This window comes from Dendropsophus ebraccatus, chromosome 2 (assembly GCF_027789765.1).
Source record: "Dendropsophus ebraccatus isolate aDenEbr1 chromosome 2, aDenEbr1.pat, whole genome shotgun sequence".
NCBI lineage: Eukaryota > Metazoa > Chordata > Amphibia > Anura > Hylidae > Dendropsophus > Dendropsophus ebraccatus.
In genome coordinates, this window is record NC_091455.1 from 81318308 (window position 1) to 81343549 (window position 25242).

The 25242-nt window shown below is 43.1% G+C and overlaps 1 long non-coding RNA gene across 1 annotated transcript in view; it reads left to right on the forward strand.

Moving 5' to 3' along the window:
• The first annotated feature begins 19691 nt into the window (after nucleotides 1-19691).
• LOC138784535 (uncharacterized) overlaps nucleotides 19692-25242 on the forward strand; it is a 28145-nt gene continuing 22594 nt past the window's right edge. Inside the window, exon 1 of the long non-coding RNA XR_011361872.1 lies at nucleotides 19692-19819. This is a non-coding gene — a long non-coding RNA (uncharacterized lncRNA). The remainder of the gene's footprint in view (nucleotides 19820-25242) is intronic.

A 25242-nucleotide genomic window follows, 5' to 3' on the forward strand; every position in this document is an offset into this window, starting at 1 on the left:
ACCCAAGACTAAGGTCGTGTCCTCTCACCACCGGGAGAACTTACAGAAGGTCCTCGTCCACAGACCCACAGTCCCTTGCCATGTTTTACCGCCTGATCGCCTAGCACCAGTCGTCACCTCCTCGCTTCAGAGAGTACCCCCCGGAAAGACTCATGTTCACCCTGCGCTTCGAAGAGGTATTTTGAAGTGGGGTCATTCCTCGTTGGAGGCCGGGCACCCTGGAGTCCGTAAGACCGGCCAACGGATCTCTCGCCACTACTGGTGGCCTAGTCTGTTTCAAGATGTCAAAGACTTTGTGGCTTCCTGTGCCATCTGCAGGCAAGAAAGAGGGGGAGGCCAAAGGGGGGGGGTACTGTCACGGCCGCGGCGGCGTCCCGCGTTCCGGGCCGCCGCCGCGACCGCTTCCTGCCCCATGCAGCAGCCGGTGTCCATAGTCGGGGACCCGGCGCTGCTATCACCTCGGCCCCGGGGGGCGCCTCACCTCTCCACGCTCCTGTCTCCTGCTGTGCCGGCCGGCGCGCGCGGCCCCGCCTCCTAGGGCGCGCGCGCGCCGGCTGTCTCAGATTTAAAGGGGCAGTGCGCTCCTAATTGGTAGTTGCACCTAATCACTCCCCTATAAATCCCAGCATGCCCTGTCCCCTGTGTTGGAGCCTCTACATGCTTCCCATAGCGTTTGGCCCAGCTCCCTGTTGTTCCTGTGTCCTGTCCGTTACCTGGTCCCAAGTCCCTGTTCCTGAGTCCTGTCCGTTACCTGGTCCCAAGTCCCTGTTCCTGAGTCCTGTCCGTTACCTGGTCCCAAGTCCCTGTTCCTGGTTCCTGTTTCCCTGTCACTCCACCTGTTCCCGTGTCCAGCCTGTCACGTGCGCTCTCACCTGCAGACCATTGCCTGTGCCATCTCCTGCCACGCCTCGCCTGCCGACACCAGCAACCAAGCCAGGGGTAGCGACCTGGGGGTCGCCTGCCGCAGCAAGTCCATCCCGCCTTGCGGCGGGCTCTGGTGAAAACCAGCGGCCCCTTAGACTCCGCTCCCTGGTGAGGTTTGTGCCATCGCTGGTGCCGGTCCAGGGGATCCACTACTCCAGGCGTTACAGTTATCTCATCATTTTATTTAGCATTCAAATAAGATTGTACATAAAAATCCAGACAAAGATTAGATATTATTAATTAACCCCTTAAGGACGGGGCCCATTTTCGTTTTTGCGTTTTCGGTTTTTCCTCCTTGTGTTTAAAAGGCCATAGCACTTGCATTTTTCCACCTAGAAACCCACATGAGCCCTTATTTTTTGCATCACTAATTGTACTTTGCAATGACAGGCTGAATTTTTGCATTTGGGACACTACGAAACCAGAAAAAAATTCAAAGTGTGGTGAAATTGAAAAAAAAAAAAAAACGCATTTTGTTTATTTGGGGGAACTGTGTTTTTACGCCATTCGCCCTGGGGTAAAACTGACTTGTTATGCACGTTCCTCAAGTCGTTACGATTAAAACGATATATAACATGTATAACTTATATTGTATCTGATGGCCTATAAAAAATTGAAACCATTGTTAACAAATATACGTTCCTTAAAATCGCTTCATTCCCAGGCTTATAGTGCTTTTATTCTTGGGTCTATGGGGCTGTGTCAGGTGTCATTTTTTGCGCCATGATGTGTTCTTTCTATCGGTACCTTGATTGCGATTACGCACGCGGCGATACCAAACATGTTTATTTATTTGTTTACTTTTATTTAAAACCTGGGAAAAGGGGGGTGATTCAGACTTTTATTAGGGGAGGAGGCTTTTTACTATAAACAACACTTTTTTTTTTTTTTTTTTACACATATACTAGAAGCCCCCCTAGGGGACTTCTAGTATATATACTTTGATCTCTCATTGAGATCTTTGCTGTATAGATATACAGCAAAGATAAATGAGATAGGCACTCGTTTACTTCCGGCTGCTGCAGCCGGAAGTAAACGAGTGCCGAGCCGGGACGGCGCCATCTTGGACGAGTCCCCGGCCGGTAATCGGAGGCAGCTGTCAACTTTGACAGCTGCCTCCGATTAGCTAATTAGCGGGCACGGCGATCAGACCGTGCCCGCTAATAGCGGCGGTCCCGGGCTACACGCGGCACCCGGGACCGCGGCGCTTCAAAGCGGGGTCGCCGCGCGGCCCCGCTTTGAAGTGCTAATGAGGACATATGACTTACGGGTACGTCATATGTCCTTAAGAGGTTAAATACAGTACTAGTCAAAAGTATGGACATACTGTATTTAAGTGAAACCCTCTTCAACCTAGATTAAAAGCATTAGTACGATCTGCAAGCTGTATGGATACAAAGTATGGCACCTATGGCAGCCCATGAATCGTAGCATGTTTCATCAGGTGCCATACAGTATATTAGCGCTATCGTACTTTACAAGCTTTGATTCTGGGGTAAATCCTCTGCAATACCACCCTATACAGAGCATTGTACACTGAAATACAGAGGGTCTGTGACTCCATGCAACAATACAACATGGACTATTACAATAGCATGTCCTCCCTGTGCTGGCCTCTACAAAACCTGCATGGCCTCTACAAGCCGTCCTATGGTATTTGGAGAGTTCCTGCCATAGCCTTATGGTGCGTTTACACAGAGAGATTTATCTGACCAATTTTGGAAGCCAAAGCCTGGAATGGATTTGAAAAGAGGAGAAATCACAATCTTTCCTATATGGCCTGTTCTCTGTTTATAGTCTGTTCCTGGTTTTGGCTTCAAAAATCTGTCAGATAAATCTGTCTGTGTAAACGCACCATAAGGCTATGTTCACACTATATAAAAACAACTGCGATATATTATAACAACGGCCGTTGTTGTGTTAACAATGGCTGTTGTTTCACAAATGACCTTTGTTTTTATATAATTTGAACATAGCCTAAATTATTACAGGTCTTCTTCACCTTACTGAAATAGCTTTGCAGTGAATGCAGTAAATTTGGTTTCAGACAAGAAATGTTTAGGCCCTTGTTTATTGTTTTAGTAGTCAATTTTGAGGTAGGGACAGATTGGACAGACCAGAGATCAAGTACCACTCCAAGCCCTCAAGTTTTATGAATAGGGTAGTGGTGATACAGACAAAGATGGAGAAATCAGGTTTAGATGAAAGAATTATAAGGGAAACTGAAGGAGCACAAAGACCTCAGTTGTAAGAAAAGGCCGCGAAACATCAAACAGCATTTTCATTAAAAAAAAGTCGCTTAAATGCTGTTTAGACACATAGAGAATGCCTGTGGGCTCTGCTTCCACACCCACACAAAGTAATTGACACCTCTCACTGTAAACAAATTAATCCACTAAAGATGTCAATCCCTATGTGACGGTGGCGGACACAGGGCCCTCAGGTTTTCTCTATAGGTTTTAGCAACGTGTATACAGCTTTATATGTGAGACTGCTCTCAAGGAAATATAGACACATCATCTCATGCTCCTTCATATGCTCTATTCAGGTAGCATAATAGGCCTGACTGCTTTACTTCAACCTCTTCCTAACACTTGATGTACATATATGTCAGGCACTGAGACTATTCCATACAGTGCTTAATGGTTGCCAGTGTATTACAGCCGTTACCACCAGGATCAGAGATAACTGGTTAGATAACTGGTCAGATAACTCTGATCCCAGCCATTAAGCTACTTAATGCTGCAGTCAAAAGGGACTGCAGCATTTAGGTGGATAGAAAAATGTCCCTGTCTGCCATGCAGTTGACCCCGATGGTGTAAATAGGAAGTGATTAAGATGGCAGTTTGAGGCCTAGAGTAGGTCTGTAGGACAACCATCTTAGTACTTTTAAGGCAGGATATACTATAAAAGCTGTCAACATTGCAATACACAAGAATAAAGAAGGATCACTATTATATTATTGTCATATTATATTATTTTCATGCATGGTGAACAGTGTAAAGAGAAATACGTATACAATACGAAATTATATAAATTTTGTATCACCATAATTGCAATGACCCAAACAATAAAGTTTGCATGTCATTTAGATCAGTGCTTCTCAATTCCAGTCCTCAGGCCTCACCAACAGGTCATGTTTTGAGGATTTCCCATACAAAGAACAGCTGTGATAATACCTGATAATTATATCACCTGTGAAATACTAAGGAAATCCTCAAAACATGACCTGTTGGTGAGGCCTGAGGACTGGAATTGAGAAGCACTGATTTAGATCATACTGTGAATTACATAAAAAAAATGACCCCTTAAGAAAAAAAATGACAAAAGGTTGTCTTTTTCCACCCCACTTGAAACTTTTAAAACCTTTTCATTGTATTTTATGGAACATCAAATGACATCAGATCATACAAAGAAATAGTAGAACTTGTCCCCCAGAAAATAATCCATCGCATAGTCATGAAGATGGAAGAATACTAATTTTGTGGCTCTTGAAAAGGTGGGATTTACTGTACAAACAAACATGTTATTGCCAAAAGTCATAGGACGGAAAGTGGAATGAAGGAGAAGGCATACAAACTTGTATGTTCTTTCATTACAAACTTTCAGAATGAGTAATTATTCAATGTATCAAAAGACATAGAAAGTATAAGAGATTGTAAAAAAAAATGTCCATGAATGCATTTCATATCCTTACTTGTGAAGGCTATCCTAATATAAACTCAGATGTAAAAATATACTTTGTTACATTTCTCCTGCTTGGTCAGTGAAAATTGAAATGGTAATGGCCTTACTTAGCCCAATTATAGTTAAAGAGGGAGAACAAATGCAGATAATTTCTTCGTGCCATAATTTATGGAAAGACTGTGATTCCTTTCAAAGTTCTGTGTCACTGCATGGCACTCATCTGTGTTCCCTTTCTACATCTGTCAAGCAACGACCACCTCAAATAGTTTCATCGTTGATTACTTGTTAATTGTCATTAATAAGTGACAAGTGACATTATAGAGATTTAATGGTTAGAGACCAGAAAGAAGCCACTCATATTCTAATGAGTTGACTCTTGTGTGCCCTCGATTGTTACAGAAATGAGAGGCTGTCCTCACTGTTCAGAACTTCAATTACTCTAGGAAATAGTCTGTATTAATTTTATGTGTGCATAGATAACAACTTGTTTAAACATAAGTGCTATAAATCATCAAAATTCCCAATAATTGACCTTTTTATCACAAACTCTACACCCCTAAGGGCTACATTCACTAAACTGCATATTTTTTGCAAGCGTTTTCAAGTCTCCCTATCAAATAGATTTTGATCTTAGCAAGATTTAAAAAAATAATAATAATAATAATTATATATATCTATCTATATCTATATCTATATATATCTCTATATATAAATTTACTCTTGTATTTTTACAATTTAATCCATTGTTAGAAAATTGAGTTTAAGGTGTAGATCATTACTCATTATCACAACTGTACAAATGACATACACATATTAAAAAACAAAAAAAAAAAACACCTATGGAAATGACGCTTCACATACAGTTATATTTGTTTGTAAATGTTTGCCTTGCAGGCCAGTAGGCGATGCCTGGGATGCTTTGCATTCTTTATTGGGTTATGACCTGAGTCCTGTGACATAATTGCTATTTATGTATGGGTTAATAAACTATTTTTGCATATATTAAACAAAAAAATTAGCATACTGCAGAAATCGGAATCCCCTGCAATTGTGGTTGGTTCAACTATTTTTGAACGCAAGAGTTCTTTTGGATAAATATACCTAAAATAATCACTTACCATATACAGAATTCTATTTCTAAGGACTCATGCTTGCTTACTCATTGAAAGGATGTCTCAGTTGAAAGGCAGTACTGTTAATGATTTCCTTATGAACAAGTAGGTACTGCTGTCATCTTTTTCACAATTTTTAGCAAATTTTTTGAAAGAAATAGGACTTATGTTTACATAAATGCTCAATAAAAAAAAAAAAAAGATTATGCTGTTTGTAAATTAAAGATTAGCAAAATTTCGGAAAGACGCATTCAATCAGCAATCAGGTTTAATTTGGAATCTATAGGCAATTCCAAAACATATAGAGGCAGGGACTCCTGTCAAAAGACAGGAGCTCCTGTAAGTACTGAGTATGTATTGTTGCTCAAGTAGCAGTCACTGTACTGGGTGCAGAGTGGAGTTAGCAGCGATGTATACAGCTATATACCTGTAGCCAGAGACACTCATTGGCTGAGCAAGGCACGCTGTGCTTAACCTGGTGGATATGAATTAAGTGGCAAGGTATGAAATGTACGCCTGGTCACTCAAAGTATCAGAGCAGGGACTCCTATCTATGACAAGAGATACAGGATAAACCTTTGAGAGAACAGAAGGGAAAAATGGCAGCATGGTTCATAGGAATTGCCCAATGAGCTCTGGAAAGGCAGCTTTACAATTAGGCATGTGATAGAAGGCAGTATACATATCAGCAAGCTTACACAACTTAAATGGGTTGTCTGGTGTATATTAGAAATTTACCATGCTGCTGGGGCTAAGGGGAACATAATAGCACTGTATACTTACCCGTACAGGTCCACCACAGCTGTTGGTTTCCAGGCGGCCCAGTGTCTGCCTCTATCCTCTTCCACTAACATCCTGCACATACAGTGTCTTCTACATAGACAATATACTAAGTTGTCATTACCTATCCAAATGGCATGTCAGCAGAAGTTCTGAAGAGGAGGAAAGTGGCACCGGATGGCCAGTGAACCAGCAGCTGCGGCTAAGCGAGATGAGTAAGTATACATCAATATAATCCCCCCCCCCAGCCTCTTACAGCATGGTAAATTACTAATATACACAGTACAACCTGTTTAACCTTCCCATAGACAGATGCATTTTTAAAGACATTTTTCCACAGTAGATGTGCATGTAAGTTTTAAGGGGGTTGTCTGAAGGTATCATTGCTTTAATATATACTGTACTTGGGTCCTGATGACCCTATCATACGACTAAGTGACCAATTTGATTATGGATCAATTGTAACTGATTGTCTATCATGTATGAAACTTATTTTATCTATTCTAATATGACATATACTGTAGATTACTGTCTAAAATGACATGCGTTCCAAGTCACTAATCAATATGGACGCTCTGCGTTCCATTTAAAGCAAGTGATGGCTTTCTATAGTGCTGTGGGTTCAGTGGCATTAGACGCACGGCATAATACGTGATGCGTTCCATCATACGTAGTAAAATGAGCGTTGTGCGTTCCAAATACCGGATGTGACGCGAGCTGTGCGTGTCACCTACCGGAAGTGATACGGATGGCGCTTGTAATGAACACTAGTCCGGCGTGTACTGTGTGTGCACGTGCTGAATAGCTATGGATGTCATCGGTACTATGACTGTAAGTAGAAAAATATGGACTGTTGTATGCTAATCATGTTTATCATACATATCGGTAATTAATGTTAGGAGGTGGAGCAAATTATATGGACTGCTATAAGTAGTAGACTCCTTCACTCAGTCTGGTGCTGCCTTCCATCCATGGTGCCAGGTCCCGCTGTGGATTTCTATCTGTATCCTTATCCCAGGGACATATTTATCCTTATTGATTAACCTCCTGATGAACTCCTTGAGATTTAATTGCTGAGGAGGGAAACTCGAAGAGGTATAAGATGGGGTCTGGATAGGATCACATCTGACTGCAACATGGTGATGTGATCCCTGTCATAGGATTTTTTCAATGGCCTTGTGTCTTGGGACAGGGACAGACTAGGGAGAGCCTGGTCTGTATTAAGGGCTGACTAGGGCATTTTCCCAGCTATCAAGGTTCTTTTAATTTTTGAGGTACAGTAATCAATGTGACTCACTGTGGGATTTTTTGTTTCCCAGACCATCACTGAGTTTAGGGTCGGCTGACCTTGAAAACATCAGAACCATAAGTCCTACTGTCTCTGTCCCCACTCTGCATTATCAAATAAGTGTGGCCATTGATTGTGATGTGGCAGAGTTTTCTAATTTATGTTTTGTTGTAAGTTATTAACTTATTAAAAGTTATGTTTTAGACTGATATACACCACATAATTTTGTAGTTAATGTTTTTTTTTTAATAATAGGTGGTGAAACCTGATCATTATTGCTTTGCTGTGACTTTGTACTTGGGGTTAGTGCAAAAATATTAAACAAGAATTCTTACCTATCCTAAGCTCCCACAGCAGAGATGTTGATTATTACAGTCCCCGCTCATCCATGCTACTTCCTGATGTGCTGTCCCCAAATGGACTGTCCCACTTAGCCTAAGGGTCCTATTAGATGGCCCAATCATAAACTGTAAACAAACAGAAAGGGTTGCAGTCCCTTAACCCCTTAGCGACCCATGACGTATCTGATACGTCATGGTGCCGCTCGGGGTGTTCAGAGCGGGGTCCCGCCGGGACCCCGCTCTGAACGGCGCTGATCCCGGCTGACACGTGCAGCCGGGCAGTGCCTCTGTTAGCCGGCGCGGGTCCCGTTGCCGCGCCGGCTAATTAAGCCTCTAAGTGCAGCTGTCAAACCTGACAGCTGCACTTAGAGGCTTCAGACCTCACGTCCCTGGTGTCTAGTGGGACGGATCTCCCCCCCGCGATGCGATCGCGGGGGGGAGATCCGTTCTTCTGCCCGTGCCGGGCCTCAGCGTTGGAATGACGCTGATCCCGGCTCGGCAATAGATTGCTATGGCCTGCAGCAGGCCATAGTAATCTATGACCGATCTAATCGATCTTTGCTGTGTATATACACAGCATTGATCTCTATGAGAGATCAGTGCTGCCTATATACAAGTCCCCCAGGGGGGCTTCTAGTTACAGTAAAAAAAAAAGTAAAAAAGTGTTTTTATTAATAAAAAATCCCCTCCCCTAATAAAAGTCCAAATCACCCCCCTTTTCCCATTTTATAAATATAAATTAATAAATAAATAAATAAACATATTTAGTATCGCCGCGCGCGTAATCGCCCGAACTATTAATTAATCACATTCCTGATCTCGCACGGTAAACGGCGTCAGCGCAAAAAAATTCCAAATCCAGAAAAAATGTAATAAAAAACGATCAAAAAGTCATATATGCGCAATCAAGGTACCGATAGAAAGAACACATCATGGCGCAAAAAGTGACACCTCACACAGCCCCATAGACCAAAGGATAAAAGCGCTATAAGCTTGGGAATGGAGCGATTTTAAGGAACGTATATTTGTTAACAATGGTTTGAATTTTTTACAGGCCATCCGATACAATATAAGTTATACATGTTATATATCATAGTAATCGTAACGACTTGAGGAACATGTATAACAAGTCAGTTTTACCATAGGACGGACGGCGTAAATGCAAAACTCCCCGAAATCAAAACAAATTGGTTTTTTTTTTCAATTTGACAGCGCAAATGATTTTTTTCCGGTTTCGCAGCATATGTTATGGAAAAATAATGCCTGTCATTGCAAAGTACAATTGGTTTCGCAAAAATATACGTCTCTAGGTGAAAAAATGCAAGCGCTATGGACTTTTAAACTTAAAATGGAATAAGCAAAAGCGCAAAAACGAAAATAGGCTTTGACCTTAAGGGGTTAATCATGGCAATATAACAGTGTGAACAACATCTTTAGATAAGAGGAAAAGACTGCTTAGAAAAAGGACACACCCCAAATATGGGTGGAACACAGTCACATGGTAAGGCAAAATACAACAGGTATATATTCAATAGTTTCACCAGAATACAAAAGTTAACCCTTAAATAAGTTAACCCCTTAAAAAGGAAATAAAGTATATATAACATAGAAAAAACACATAAATTAGTAAATGTAAAAGATATCACTTTTGCTCAGCAGGAGCTCGCGTACACAAACGCAGCGTCTAAAATGCCTTCCTTTTTCTGAGAATGTGAACATGGTCACCACCTCTCGGGGGTAAATGAACATATTCTATCACACACACACACACACACACACACACACACCTTTACAAACTACTCAGCAAAATGCCTAGAAAGACCAGACATAGATTTGCTAGTACGAGTACGAGTGTGCATGGAAACCGCATCAGACAAATGCTCTGCAAATCTGGTCTTAAGCTTGCGCTTAGTTGATCCGACATATTGAAAATTACATATATCACATTGAGCCAAGTAAACCACGTAAGTGGAATTACAATTAAGAAAAAGATCTAATGGTATAGGATTTGCCAGTTACAATAGAACAGAATTCAGACTGTTTCTTAGAGAAACCGCATAACGGAGATCTAGGTAAAGCACATTTGAAAAACCCAGACAAGTGTAACCAAGAAGAGCTGGTATCTTTTGTTTTCAAAACACTTGGTAAATGTATGTTACCCAATGTAATGCCCCTCCGGGCTACACATCTAATGCCTTGGGCCTTCCCCCTGTGTCTGCAGCTCTGCCTTCTCTACACTGACAGGACGCCGTCGTCTTAGCCATTCACAGGCCGTGGCCTGTCTCGGACAGTGATTAGCTGAGTGGCTAGCGGCCTGTCTCGGCCTGTGATTGGCTGAGTGGCCGGCGGTCTGTCAGTGCAGAGAAGGCAGAGCTGCAGACGCTGGGGAAGGCCTCCGAGGACACCAGGGAGTGTGGTAAGGTGAGTTATTACTTTATTATTTTATACTAGAATCATCAGCCGTCGGCCATTGCTATTACATGTAGCGATGCGTGCCCGAAGATTTTAGGTCAGGACCTAAAGAAACGTTCAGGCGGAGCGATAATCGGCTTAATTGTCCTGATTCAGCTTTTTATCGCACTACATAAAAGGACCCTAAGGGTTTTGATAATAGTTAATATTTAAGTTGAAATGCAAACCCTTTACAAAACATATCAGCTTGCAATACCAGCTAAAGATTTAACTTTTTATCCTACCAAGGTGTTATCAAACCAGAATGGATACAGGCACCAATATCACCTGAAAAAAACAGACTGATCTGAAAACAATAAGTACTGAGATGATTCTATTATTATTTCAAATTAGAGCTTACAATTAAAAGAACTAAATAGGATTACAACAAAGCACAGGGGATGTCAACTAATCAAACTGTGGGTACAATATAAAATATTAAATCACTTTATAAAACTCAAGTGAGATGCTTATCTATTTTATATTTTGATCCTTCATCTAATTTCCTGTTATTGGGATTAGTGCAGGGGATCAGGTACATGTGGTGTGCACATGACACCGTCACAGCTCCACTTCTTGATGCCTTAGCGCCTTCATAATGGTTATTTATTGTAGTTGCCTTCTTCTTACACAATGCTTCCCTCAATAATGTTCCTTAAAGGGGTTCTGCCACCAATAGACTTTATTATGCTTAACAGGAGAACAGGAAACTAAACATATTTGCAATTTACACTTCATTAAAATAATCCCCCCCTGTAAAGATAATTACCTTCCATAACATGAATGGCACCCCCTGCTGTTTCTAATGAAGCTCCTCTGTCCGACCATGTAACAGTTTTTCTGGTTGAGCATGCGTATATCTGCCTCCCCTCTCTGCCTGTGCTATTTTAAAATCCCTCCGCCTGCCGGATCTACAATAAGTACCTGTAGCTGTGAGCCCTCATAGAGCTACAGTTTGTGCCTCTCCCTGCTCCCACTCAGCATGATGTAAAGACAATCCTGTGGCATCCAGCTGAGAAGAAATCACTGAGGGCCGATTAAAAGATGAGGCATTCTCTATGAAGTAGCCGGGGATTGCTTCTCAGCAGGGGGCAGCTGTGCAGGGGCAATATCTATCCTGCTGTTGCTGTCCCTGGTTGCCGATTAAAAGGTCAGTGAGGTGGCTGGGGATTCTCTCTCAGCTGGGCAGGGCAATTGCCCAGGGCCCCCAGGCCCCTGCGGCTCAGGGGGAAGCCTGTCATTGTAAACCCTGATCCAGGTTACTGGTGGCCGAGGTTTGCACTGAAATCCCCCCTCCCCTCCTTCAGCTCTGCTCTGACAAGCCTGAGTCTGCAGCAGCTGTCACATGGTCGGGACGGCAGGGAGGGAAGGGATGTGTGCACACTGTGCGGCTTCCTGACGTCTTCCTGCTCCATATATCAGACTGATTTTTCACCTCCTCTGCACCCTGCTCTTTCAGGAAGAGTAAGTATAGATATGTGTAACTTGTGCATATGTGTATGTAATGAAAGTATTGCATTGTGCATGTATGATATATATATATGTGTATATTATGTGCACTGGATGTGTGGCTATATATGTGTATGTAATGTAAGCATTGCATTGTGCATGTATGATATATATATATATATATATATATATATATATATATATATATATGTGTGTGTATATTATGTGCCCTGGATGTGTGGCTATATATGTGTATATTATGTGCCCTGGATGTGTGGCTATATATGTGTGTTTGTGGCTAGAGAGAGAGAGAGTTTTCTATTATATTTAAGTGTATTAAAGGGAACCAATCACCACCAACTAGCCCCTGCAGCTACAGATACAGCGTACCAGTGCACATACAGTGTACTCGCTATGACTGTTACACAAATCCCCTGAAAATGAACCTTATGCATCTCCAGCAACATATGTAAATCATACTTAAAGGGGTAGTGCGGCGCTCAGCAATTTGTAATGTATGTTATGTCTGTGAATCGCCCCCTTTCCCGTGTCCCCCCACCTCCGAACGTGTACCCGGAAGTGTGGTGCGATATACATACCTGACGCGTGCCGACCCCCGTCTTCTGTCGATGCTGAGCAGCTGATGATGCGTGTCGCGTCATCAGCTGCTCAGCCGCGATTAGCTGAGCACAGTTATGCTCAGCCAGTCGCGGCTGAGCAGCTGATGACGCTGCAGAGGGGGGCCAGCAGGAGCGGGTCGGACGGCCTCCCGAAGATGACGTCTTTAAAGAACATGGCGGACAGGGTCGGTCGACATGTATCAGGTATGTATAGCGCACCACATTTCCGGGTACACGTGCGGGGGTGGGGGGACACGGGAAGGGGGCGATTCACAGACATAACATACATTACAAAGTTGTATAACTTTGTAATGTGTGTCATTCTGTGAATAATTGCTGAGCGGCGCACTACCCCTTTAACTAGGCATGTGGGCCATCCTTAGTGGTGAAGTAAGAATCTCACCCAGAGAGGCAGGATTGCGGAGGATTTCTTGCACAAGCGCTGAGGACCGCCCACATGCCCAGTTTAGTATGATTTACATAAAGATCAGGAGATCTTTTTCGGGGATTAGTGTAACAGTCATAGGGAGTACTTATATGTTTGCAAACTGCGCTCCCAGCCCTATTAGGCCCCCTTCACACATTTGTAAAAACCGTTCGGATTTCCGGACCCATAGGAGCACATTAATCACGGACACCCTTTAGGATTTGTCCTGAAGGGTGGCCGTTCTGGAAAATAGGTCAGGATCTTTTAGATCCTGTCCTATTTTCATCCATCATGCCCTGATGGCAGTTCATGATGGGAGCTGTAGTTTTGCAACCTGCGGTCATCCAGGTTGCAGAATTACAACTTCTATCATGTGCTATTGGCAGTTCAAATGGGAGTTGTAGTTCTGCAACAAATTAAAGGTTGACATGGTATAGGAGGGGGGAGGCAGTGGCACAGTAGAACTACGTCTCCCAACATGGTGTGTGTGGTAATATGCAGGACTACATCCCCCAGCATGGTAGATAGGGTAGGCTGTAGAACTACATCTTCCAGCCTAGTGTCTATGGTGGTATGGTACATGAGGGGAGGTGTGGGGGGGCGGTGGTATGGCACATGAGGGGGGACGGTGGTATGGTACATGAGGAAGAGTCGGTGGCAGGGTACACGAGGGGGAGACTGTGGCACGGGGCACTAGGAGCGATGTGGGTACTTGTGATGTATTTTGGCATACTAGACCATATTAAACCCTTTTTTTTCTGATTAGGAAATCCTGAAGGCATTTCCTGATGGTTATCTGAAGGTAAAAACGGATTACTGTGAGGAAATCCTGATACTTTCCTGATGCCATTTGAGGTCTCCTGATCAGGATTTCCTGACAGTAAAAACTGACACGGACGTGTGAGGCCCCATTCACACGTCCGTGTCATTTTTTACTGTCAGGAAATACTGATCAGGAGGCCTCAGGCCCCCTTCACATGTCCAGAAAATTGGTCCGGATTTCTTATCAGGAAATCCAGACGGATTTCCAGACCCATTCTACTTCCAAGACGGACTGGTATCAGCAGTAAAAGCCCGCTCAGCCAATCACTGACTGAGGAGGACAGCGCTGCAGCTGGTGATTGGCTTTTCAGGCTGTTACTACTAATACCAGTCTGTCTTGGAAGTAGAGGCCATAGCGTTCAGTGAGGGACTGTAAGGCTGCATTCCCACGTTCCGTTATCCTGACGGATCACGGACATGGAATGCATGTACCGGAGTCCCCCCCGCGCCCGGACAGCATCTGTAATTAGATGCTGGGAGCGGGGGAGACTGTATTCATAAGCACCGCGCTGTAGTAACAGCACCGCGCGGCTGATTCATTACAGCGCGGCGCTTATGACAGTCTCCCCCGCTCCCAGCATATCATTACAGATGCTGTCCGGGCACGGGGGGACTCCGATACATGCATTCCATGCATTCCACGTCCATGAGGATCCGTCAGGATCACGGAACGTGGGAATGCAGCCTTAGACATCTCAGGGGGAGCCCCTAGGAAGCGAGATAAGTATATTAATTTTATTTTCAGATCTTCCCCAGAAACATTTAAACAGTTCTGTACACAGAATGCTCCTTTAAATAAAATAGCACATGTATACCATACCTGTAGGGTACCAGGAGGTTAGCCCCAAAAATGGTCCCAGCGGGTGTACAGCAGTGTCCCTTTATGCTCAGTGTCAGATTGGGCAGATATGAAGGGAAGGCACTGCATCACCCCATGCCCAGTGTCGGGGGGTGTGGGGGGGGGGGGGGGGAAGGGGGGCAAGTAATGAAATGTACCATTACAGTATAGGTAGGGAAACACTGTACCCCTTTTACTACTTGCATGCAGTGGTCACCTGCTTTGTGTGCCTCTATAATACACCTTTTTGCATTTTCCAGTCTGTCTTTGGTGGACAATTTTACTGTGTGATGTTTATATGGTCTCTGTGATTATTTCTATGTGGAACAGTTTGTAGGGTAATATCGGTCTTTTGTTTGGTGGAATTTATTCAGTAACCGCATACAGTGATGGTGTATGAACTTAGCTTCTTGCATTTTTTTCAGGTGTTTTTTACTTGTATATTATCATGTTTTGTTTTGTTTTTTTACCCGCAATTGGTACTGAAAAAGCAAGAAAGAATGGCAACATGCATAAAAACATGGGGGGAGATTCATCAAAGGGTGTAAAATATAGACTGGTGTAACCTGCCCACAGCAACCAGAGCTCTCAGCTCTGGTAACATGAAAGCTGAGCTGTGATTGGTTGTTGGGGGCAGATTGCATCAGTCTATATTTTACACCCTTTGATAAATCTCCCCCATGGTGTTTTCTGGATTTCCCGCCCCATAGATATCTTTATTCACATCTAGCTGCAGCGTTTTTGAGCCCGAAAAAAACCTTGTCCATCAATTTTACTGTTGTTTTGCAAATACGTCTAGTGTGACTCCACCCCTAAGGGTAGCTTCACACATACCGACTTGCGGCGTTAATAACCCCGTGCAGTGAGGACAGGTAATGTATGCAGAGCGGGAGCTGGGCGGCAGCTGAAGGGGCCGGCAGAATTACATACATGCAGCGGTCGTTCAGACCGCTGTGTGTATGTAGTGAAAGTGATCTGCCAGGACCTAGCCGACTCGCAGCTTTATTAACGCTGCGAGTCGGTACGTGTGAAGCTACCCTAAAGCAGTATTGGTGGTTTGGTACTGATGCATTGAAAAATTTTCTGTGCATGTGTAGGGGATTGTGCTCTTAATCTTCAAGACCCAAGCAACACTTTCATCACCTACTGATTCAACTGTGAATGTGTTGTGGTACAATATCCGAGCACTTGGGGCCCTATTTTAAAATTCTGCCCTGGGCCACACTTGGCCTAAAACCGGCCCTGCATACATACATACATACATACATACATACAAACAAGAGAGATACAGATAGATAAATAGATCTATCTATCTATCTATCTATCTATCTATCTATCTACAAAACGAAGTTCCGCAGCACACCAGCGTCAGGTGAAAAAAGTTGATATTTATTGCATGTGGCAAAAAATAACAGAGAGGATGCAACGTTTCTGCCTTCTCACAAGGCCGTTATCAAGCATAATGAGGAGGGGCCAGTGACTTCATTAAATAGTGGAGTTAATTAGTGACATCATCAGGTCATTAAAAAGTGTAAACAAATGATTGAAATATAAAAATATAAAAATACATGATCAAAACAGACAATTCATAATATATACAAGTCTCCATACTTTGGAGCGTGCAGTGTACATTGTGATCCATTGTGCTCCTTAGTGATCGTGGTTTATAATGTCCATGCTTAATAAACAAACAGCACTACATAATACAGATGTAGAGAGGTCACGGGATCCACTCACCGCTGTCATAGGGAACTGTAAGAAGAGGCAAATGTAGAGGGTTCGGACCAATGTGCCGGTGGATGATCAGGAAAAAGTTCATGGCGCTGGATGGCGTGGGGAGGGACGGACTGCGCAAGCGCGCGGTGCGCAGGTCACTGTGATGCGAGGTGGTGTTTGCCGTTCCTAAGCAACCGGCTGAAGGAGGAATGGCGTGGGGAGGAACGGACTGCGCAGGCGCGAGGTGCGCGCGTCATTGTACTGCGAAGTAATGTTTGCCGTTCCTAAGCAACCGGCTGAAGGAGGAATGAGGAGTGTGCTGGGTCCTAAGAGCTGCCAATAACACAGGTCTCGCGCTGGTATACGAATACGAATCGCAAGTCAGATCGCTACAACCCGACTGTAATTCACATCGCTGCTCCGTGCTTCCACAGGACTGTAGAAGGTTAGAGCTTACCCAATACGATTGTCCTGGTCTGGCTGCTCTCATACAGGTCCCGATCTGGTAAGTATTTTATCCTCCATGTTGGCTCTAGTTGCAAAATAATAGGTAAAAGGGGTTAATCCACCATCTAGGGACTTGGTCATCGGCTAATGAACCTCTGTGTGAAATTTGCTGTACATATTGTTTGTGACGGGTGAGGGTTCCGGTGGCCTCTGGATCTAATTAATCAAACAAGAGAAAAAGAATTAATATATACATATATACATGAATACAGAAGACCTGTATCTGAGGGGCGAAGGGTTAGACATATTATTTGCACATCTTTGGGTTTACCTTAAATTCTACGTTTAACCCTTGGGGTTTGAGTGTCTGGAGCTCATGGATCCAGAAAAGTTCTTTTTTCATGAGAATGCTCAAACGGTCACCCCCTCTTTGAAGCGGAGGTACGTGATCGATGAGCATAAATTTCAAGTCACGTTCTGAATGCCCCTTTTCAAGAAAGTGATTAGAGACAGGGAGGTCTTGTCTCCTTTTGCGTATAGTGTAGCGATGATGTGTAATGCGGGTTTTAAAGTCACACTTTGTTTCTCCCACATAGAGGAGGAAACACGGACACCAAAGGACATAGACAACGTATTCTGAGTTACATGTTAAATAATATTTCAATGTGTATGTTTTCTGCGTGTTTGGATGGGTGAAGGTAGAACCTTTGTGCATCAGGGGACAGTTAATGCAAGTACAGCAAGGGAATGAACCTTTCTTTTGAGGTTTCAGGAACGTCTGTCTGAGTTTGGGTTTGAGAGAGATGTCATTTTTCACCAGTCTGTCTTTAATGTTCCTGTCTCTTTTGTAGCTCATCAAAGGTGGAAGGTTCAGTTCGGGAATTTTGGGATAGCTATCTCGGATAATGTTCCAGTGCTTCTTCAGAACTTGGGCAACGTGGCCTGCAACATGATGGTAAGTCGTTACAAAAGGTAGGCGTTCTATAGAGCGTGTACGTTGGGATGAATGCAGAAGATGTTGTCTGTTTAGGTTGGCAACAGCACCCTTGTGTTTTTCTACCAAATGGGTAGGGTAGCCCCTATCTATAAATTTATTGGCAATCATTTCCAAAGTTGGTGTGATGTGTGTAGGCTCACTGACTATCCTTCGGGCTCTAAGCATCTGGCTGTATGGAAGATATTTAACCATTGGTCTGGGGTGGCTGCTTCTGTAATGAAGGAGTGTGTTGCAGTCCGTTGTTTTTGTGTACAGGTCAGTCGTCAGAGTCCCGTCCTGTATCGTGACCAATGTGTCTAGAAACTGTATCGATTTTTCTGAAGAAGTCATAGTGAATTGGATGTCTGAGTCAATGGAATTTAGAAATGTATGAAAATCACTTAATTCCTGTTGTGTACCCTGCCATATCAGGAACACGTCGTCAATGTAGAGGCCACCGGAACCCTCACCCGTCACAAACAATATGTACAGCAAATTTCACACAGAGGTTCATTAGCCGATGACCAAGTCCCTAGATGGTGGATTAACCCCTTTTACCTATTATATTGCAACTAGAGCCAACATGGAGGATAAAATACTTACCAGATCGGGACCTGTATGAGAGCAGCCAGACCAGGACAATCGTATTGGGTAAGCTCTAACCTTCTACAGTCCTGTGGAAGCACGGAGCAGCGATGTGAATTACAGTCGGGTTGTAGCGATCTGACTTGCGATTCGTATTCGTATACCAGCGCGAGACCTGTGTTATCGGCAGCTCTTAGGACCCAGCACACTCCTCATTCCTACTTCAGCCGGTTGCTTAGGAACGGCAAACATTACTTCGCAGTACAATGACGCGCGCACCTCGCGCCTGCGCAGTCCGTTCCTCCCCACGCCATTCCTCCTTCAGCCGGTTGCTTAGGAACGGCAAACACCACCTCGCATCACAGTGACCTGCGCACCGCGCGCTTGCGCAGTCCATCCCTCCCCACGCCATCCAGTGCCATGAACTTTTTCCTGATCATCCACCGGCACATTGGTCCGAACCCTCTACATTTGCCTCTTCTTACAGTTCCCTATGACAGCGGTGAGTGGATCCCGTGACCTCTCTACATCTGTATTATGTAGTGCTGTTTGTTTATTAAGCATGGACATTATAAACCACGATCACTAAGGAGCACAATGGATCACAATGTACACTGCACGCTCCAAAGTATGGAGACTTGTATATATTATGAATTGTCTGTTTTGATCATGTATTTTTATATTTTTATATTTCAATCATTTGTTTACACTTTTTAATGACCTGATGATGTCACTAATTAACTCCACTATTTAATGAAGTCACTGGCCCCTCCTCATTATGCTTGATAACGGCCTTGTGAGAAGGCAGAAACGTTGCATCCTCTCTGTTATTTTTTGCCACATGCAATAAATATCAACTTTTTTCACCTGACGCAGGTGTGCTGCGGAACTTCGTTTTGTATCTATTGGGATCCCTAGCCAAGGGACTTACTCTGTACAGCACCCGCTGCTTGGACTCGGAAGTGCGGCCTTTCTCCTGTCTCTATCTATCTATCTATCTATCTATCTATCTATCTATCTATCTATCTATCTATCTATCAGATGTACCCAAGGGAGATTATAAACCATTGCACTAGTAGTGAGATCACTGCAGCTGTGTGTAAGGGACTATTTTTGTATGCAGATTAGGTCAGTGGAAGGAAACCAAACAACTGTTATCTGGTAGCTATGGTAACAAGGCCCAAACTGCAAGGCACTACTGATAAATACAGTAGCCTCCTGGTCACATGCTTCACAATAGGCCTCTCCCACATACAGTCAGGATACCAGGGCAGCGCAGAGACAAGAAATAGGCTAAAAAGGACTAAAATAAGATCTAGGAGTAGCTGTTTTTACATGGATAGTGTTAAAATGGTGGTAGGTATTACTCCAAGCATTATTTTTTTTAATCACTTCGTGGCAGAACCCCTTTAAGTTGTCAGGGAGTGTCTTAAAGCCCCCATAGACTTTTTACTAAAGTCATCCAAACTGACACTGGTGACGGGTTTGGCTGTCAGTATATAGTGCTTGGGGCCTCTGGAACCTTCACCAACGGATAATGTTGGTGAAGATAGAGGTCACATGGGATTTATTTTCACTGCCCGACCCTTTGTTCTTGGAGATAAAAACCAGCGCCATAGCTATATGGCAGTGGGATTTCATGAGCTGCATGGATTACATGGGAAGGATGGGAGAGAAAGATATTGAAGGTATATAGAAATCTTTATTTATTTGAGCTTTAGGTTAAAAGATCGTCCTAGTGACCTAAGATAGAGATCTACTAATGTCTAGTTTAAAAGTCTGCTAATAGATTGCAATCTAGTGTTTGTACACCACTGGTCTAGTATTCTGCACAGCGGACTATAATGAACATTACCAAATCAGTGTTCCTGACAACAGGAAAAGGTATACTGAACTGAGTGGTTGGCATTCTGGAAATGCATAGATGGAACTGCTAAAGATAATTTACACATTGTTGTACTGTACATCATATTTAATGAGCTGTCACTGTTTTACTGTAATATAGAGCACAACATCAGAGCCTGGACCTATTCATAATAATGCTTAAAATACTCTGTTTCCCTAATAAACCTGTGTTGCAGGATCGTCATTTTTCATGTTTGGTGAATTTTCAACATTTTAGTAATATATTTTATTGCTGTAGTTTTTTGTGTGACCTAATTTATTAGGTCACTATTTCAAATCCTTGCAAAAAGTTTAATGTGCAATAATCAAAAGTATAAGACAAATATTTGTTGAATTAAAAAAGTTTGTACAAGGAGTGCCAAGCATGTTCTGGAGCGCTGGTTCTAACCATAGTGAGATACTGACATATCTACCTAGAAAAGGCCTAGTAACTGACCCAGAAAGCCATAAAACAGCATATAAAGACTCCAGGAAAGAAAAATGCAAAACAAAATCTTAGGCAGGGAAAAATAAGTTAAAAAAGAAAAAATTGAAAAAGGAAATAAATTGAAGATTTCTGAAAATTGTTATAAAATTTTGGGAATTAATTGGTTACAGATCTTGCCGAATAATAATAATAATAATAATAATAATAATAATAATAATAATAATATTGACCTAAAGCTGCATTAGAAGTTTTAAAAGTAGAGAAATCGAACTAAATTAAACAAATGAGTAAAAAATGTTATTGCTAATGTTAATGTCATGTATTTATTGAGGAAAATCACCCAATATACTTTATCTGCGAAAGTCAAAAGTATATGAACCTTTAGGATTAGCAGATAATTTGAAGGTGACATTATAGTCAGGCATTTCAATCAATGGGATGGTGATCAGCTGTGAATGGGTGACCTTTTTAAGTTAAAGAACAGGGATCTATCAAAGTCTGATATTTACAAAACCTTTGTGGCAGTGTATCATGACACAAACAGAGGAAATTTTTGAGGACCTCAGAAGAGGGGTTGATGCCTTAAAATTGCTGACCCCTCACTTTTTATTTTTACATCTAAAGGGCTGTTTGTGGAGGATTTTTTTTTTAGGATATCTTTACTTTAGAATGAGTATAGATGGGAATTTTGGATCACATTTTAACAGTTTGTTCTGAGATTTAATGTACCAAAAAAAAAAAATATATACAATTTTGATGTTTGTTTTTTTAATTAGGAAAATGTGAAAAGGAGGTGATCTGAATATAATTATAGGATGGATTAATTTATAATTTAAAAAACATTCATTTAAACATTTTTTTTTTTTTTTTAATATACATTTTTGTTGTTACCCATTGGCTATGTTCACACAACGTTTTTTCCTCTCCATTTAAAATGTCGTCCGTCATTTTGAGTTTAAAATGAGGTCCATCATTTTGCCGTTTGACCGCCCGTCAGTGCAATGATGGCTGTTGGTACATTATTCTAGTTTAGGTGGACTAATTGGCCTTGGGCTGTGTCTTCAATTGAAATGCCATTGAATTTATTAGTAAAAACGGTGAAAGGTGTCACAACGGAAGTTGTGGATCTGCTGCACCACCACTAGCGATTACGTAAGCTGCACCAGGGAGCAGAGTCTAAAGAGCCGCTGGTCTTGACCAGAGCCCACCGCAAGGCGGGATGGACTTGCTGCAGCAGACTACCCCTGGGTTGTTACCCCTGGCTTGGCTTGCCAGTGGTGGTGGGCGAGGTGCAGCTGGAGACAGGTAGGTAGGCAGGCTGGAACTAAGCAGGGCTCATGGTTGAAACCGGAATAGCAGTAATGGGCAGAAACCACAGATAGCTGGAACAAGGAACCACGGGCAGGAACCAAGGGCAGGAACCATGGCAGGAATAATTAACATGGTCATTATTTTGACATCTGCGCAGACAACCTAACTCATTTTATACACTGTGTGCATTGGATGTCCTTCATTCCATTTACTTTAATGCACTGCATTGAAGTCAAGTAAATTGCACCAATAACGGACGTTTTTTTTTTCTTTTACGTTGTGTGAACATGGCCTAGGGGACATATAGCAGTAACTTGATTGCTCATGCAAATTAATGCAGTACATATGAACTGCACTGATCTGTTTGATCTGCAGTCTATTGCTTCAGTCTGCTGTAGGAAGGCTAAATCAATAGCCAAGTCAATGCAGCCATGTAGGTCTAGCACTGCCCCAGCAATGATGGAGAGCAATACCATATAAAATTGCAGATACATTCAAATAGTTAATTAGCTAGCACAAAGATTGTTCCATGCAGGCTATTTGCAGCAGCCTTATTTGCACATTAGCTGATGTATTGTTTATGAGGGCACCATTTAGAGGAAAATGACAATTAACAATGTGCATGGCCAGATTGCAAACAGAAGAAAGAACCAAACAACAAAGGTACCATACAGGGCCGGACTGGGGCTTAAAAGCAGCCCTGGCATACAAACCCTACCAGCCCACATACAATACCTACCTCAAAATGTATCCCAAAGGGGTTATCCAGTGCTACAAAAACATGTCCGCTTTCTTCCAGGGACAGCACCACTTTTGTCTCCAGTTTGGGTGCAGATTTGTAACTCAGTTCCATTGAAGTGATTGAAGCTTAATTGCAAACCACAACTGACCTGGAGACAAGAGCGGTGCCGTCTGTGGAAGAAAGTGGCCATGTTTTTGAAGTGCTGGATAACCCCTTTAAGCACAAAACTGTTACCTCATAGGTAATACACAGGTGCACCATAACAGACAAGGTCAGTATAAGTGACACATCCTCTTTAAATTTAAAGCACATGTTCAAGGTGGACCAAGCTCCCCTAAGCGATACCCCATCCGGAGGTGCTGTCATTAATTCTTTTTACTCAAAAAATTTAGTGAAAGGTGACATCTTGGACTCTTTCCTTTTCCCCAGTGGAAGTGTGAACCCAGCCTTTGTTTACACAATAATGTGACATGTCCCCCACATCGAACGTGGGTCAAAACACCCCCACAAATAACCCAAAAAGCCCTCACCAAATTAACCCTTTCAGTTTGTCACTAAACTACTAGTAAAAATAATTGGATTCATCTGCACTATTGCATGCTAATAGCACACATATTCACTCACATAAACACACATAGACAAGCATTTACACATCACCCATAATCATTAACATCCATTACACTACAGCCCTCCTCCTCCTCCTCCTTACACCTTTTCTGCTCTTCTGTAGAAACTTCTCTCTTCTATCTCAGAGTGGGCGGGGGCTGCTGCAGGAAAAAGACGCTGGAAAGAGCAGGTCATGTGTTTCAGGGGTCATGACCCCCTGGGCAGCAGAAATACATGTAATTTATCAGTATACAGATAAAGCACTGTATGCTGAGGAATAGTGCTGCTGCCTGTGCACTGATGGGATGGTGACTGCTCAGAGAGCCACTAAGTGTAATTCCTATATCTACTGCCGATATGTGTAACTCTTATGGGCAGTACCATCTGCAGGGGACAGTAAAAATAAAAACGAATTGCCAAGTGTTTTCTTTCCCTCTCCATCCTGCACCCTAGGCACCTGCTCTGGGGGAAGCTCCTCCACAGACCAAAGCAATGATAATCTGGAGGGGTGGGCAGAGAACAAGACTAGCACTATATGGCACAGTCTTAGGCAACCAGCATCAGCTTGCCTTGTGCATTGCTTCCCCAGCTTATCAGTTCAGTAATATGCAGGCTCAGCCTCTGCTCACTCTGGACTGCGCCCTTATTATAATTCACTACAAGACAGGCCCCTGTTTAGCCCAGATCCCTGACAGCAGTACAGGGGTTAATAGCTCACCCACCCTGAGGCAGCCAATGAGTGCCCTGTTCTGCTGAAGACCCTCTTCTTTCTGCTCCACACGCCTTCACCTCTACTGACTGACCTGAAGGTGCATGGTGTCAGGAGGACCCCAGGGGCAGGCCAGGAGAATGGGGCAAAGGCAGCCACAAAGGAGGAGGAAAGTCATGGAGGATCCCACTGGATTATTCATCAGGTAACAGCCCTCAACATCACACACAGACAAAGCAGCAAGCACCACTTATACTCAGTGCACACACAGCCACTGCCACCACCACATGTAGACACAGCAGCCAGACAGCCCGGCACCCCTGGACCTTCACAGATGACAGCTTCCCCTCCTCCTCGCCGTCGGTGACAGCGCGCACTCCTCTGGCTCAGCACAGCCTTATCCACAGCGTGCATCAGTAAAAGTGAGATAAAAGTGTCTGGCAGCGGCCCTCAGTGTCTAGCACCGCCTCCCAACACAGCAGCTGAATAAGCAGCACAGCAGCGAGTGACAATCTAAGCAGCCCACCGGGCATTTGCCAGATCTGCCAGATAGTCAATCCGGGCCTTGTACCATATGTACCTACAAACTCAAACATGTCAAACAGCTCTGTAGACTGAAATTTTATGATTTGGTGCCATGTGTCTTGTTGTTGCCATTTTGCACCCTAACTTGCATCAGACTTGGAAACTTTCAGCTAACCTAAGGAATGGAATTTGACTTGCACGCTAATAGACAAAACATGAGCAAACCTCGTGTAAACATGTGGCATTTGAAGAAGTTGAATGCAACCTAAGAAGTTCTGGAAAACCTTAGAGCTGCTACCAACTTCAGCAGCCACCAGTAATCAAATATCACATACTTGGGTTCGGATGAACCTGATCATGTTCAAGGTTCACTCATCTCTACTAGTTATATATAATTTTTCATACACATTAGTTTCACATGTAGCATAGCATCTGCACAATAGTGCCAGATATTGATAAATGACCATACAGTGGTCAAAAGTTTTGATGCATAGGGACAGTTGGAGTCTCAGCACTAAGATCCTGACTGATCAAAACACAATTTAAAGGGCAAG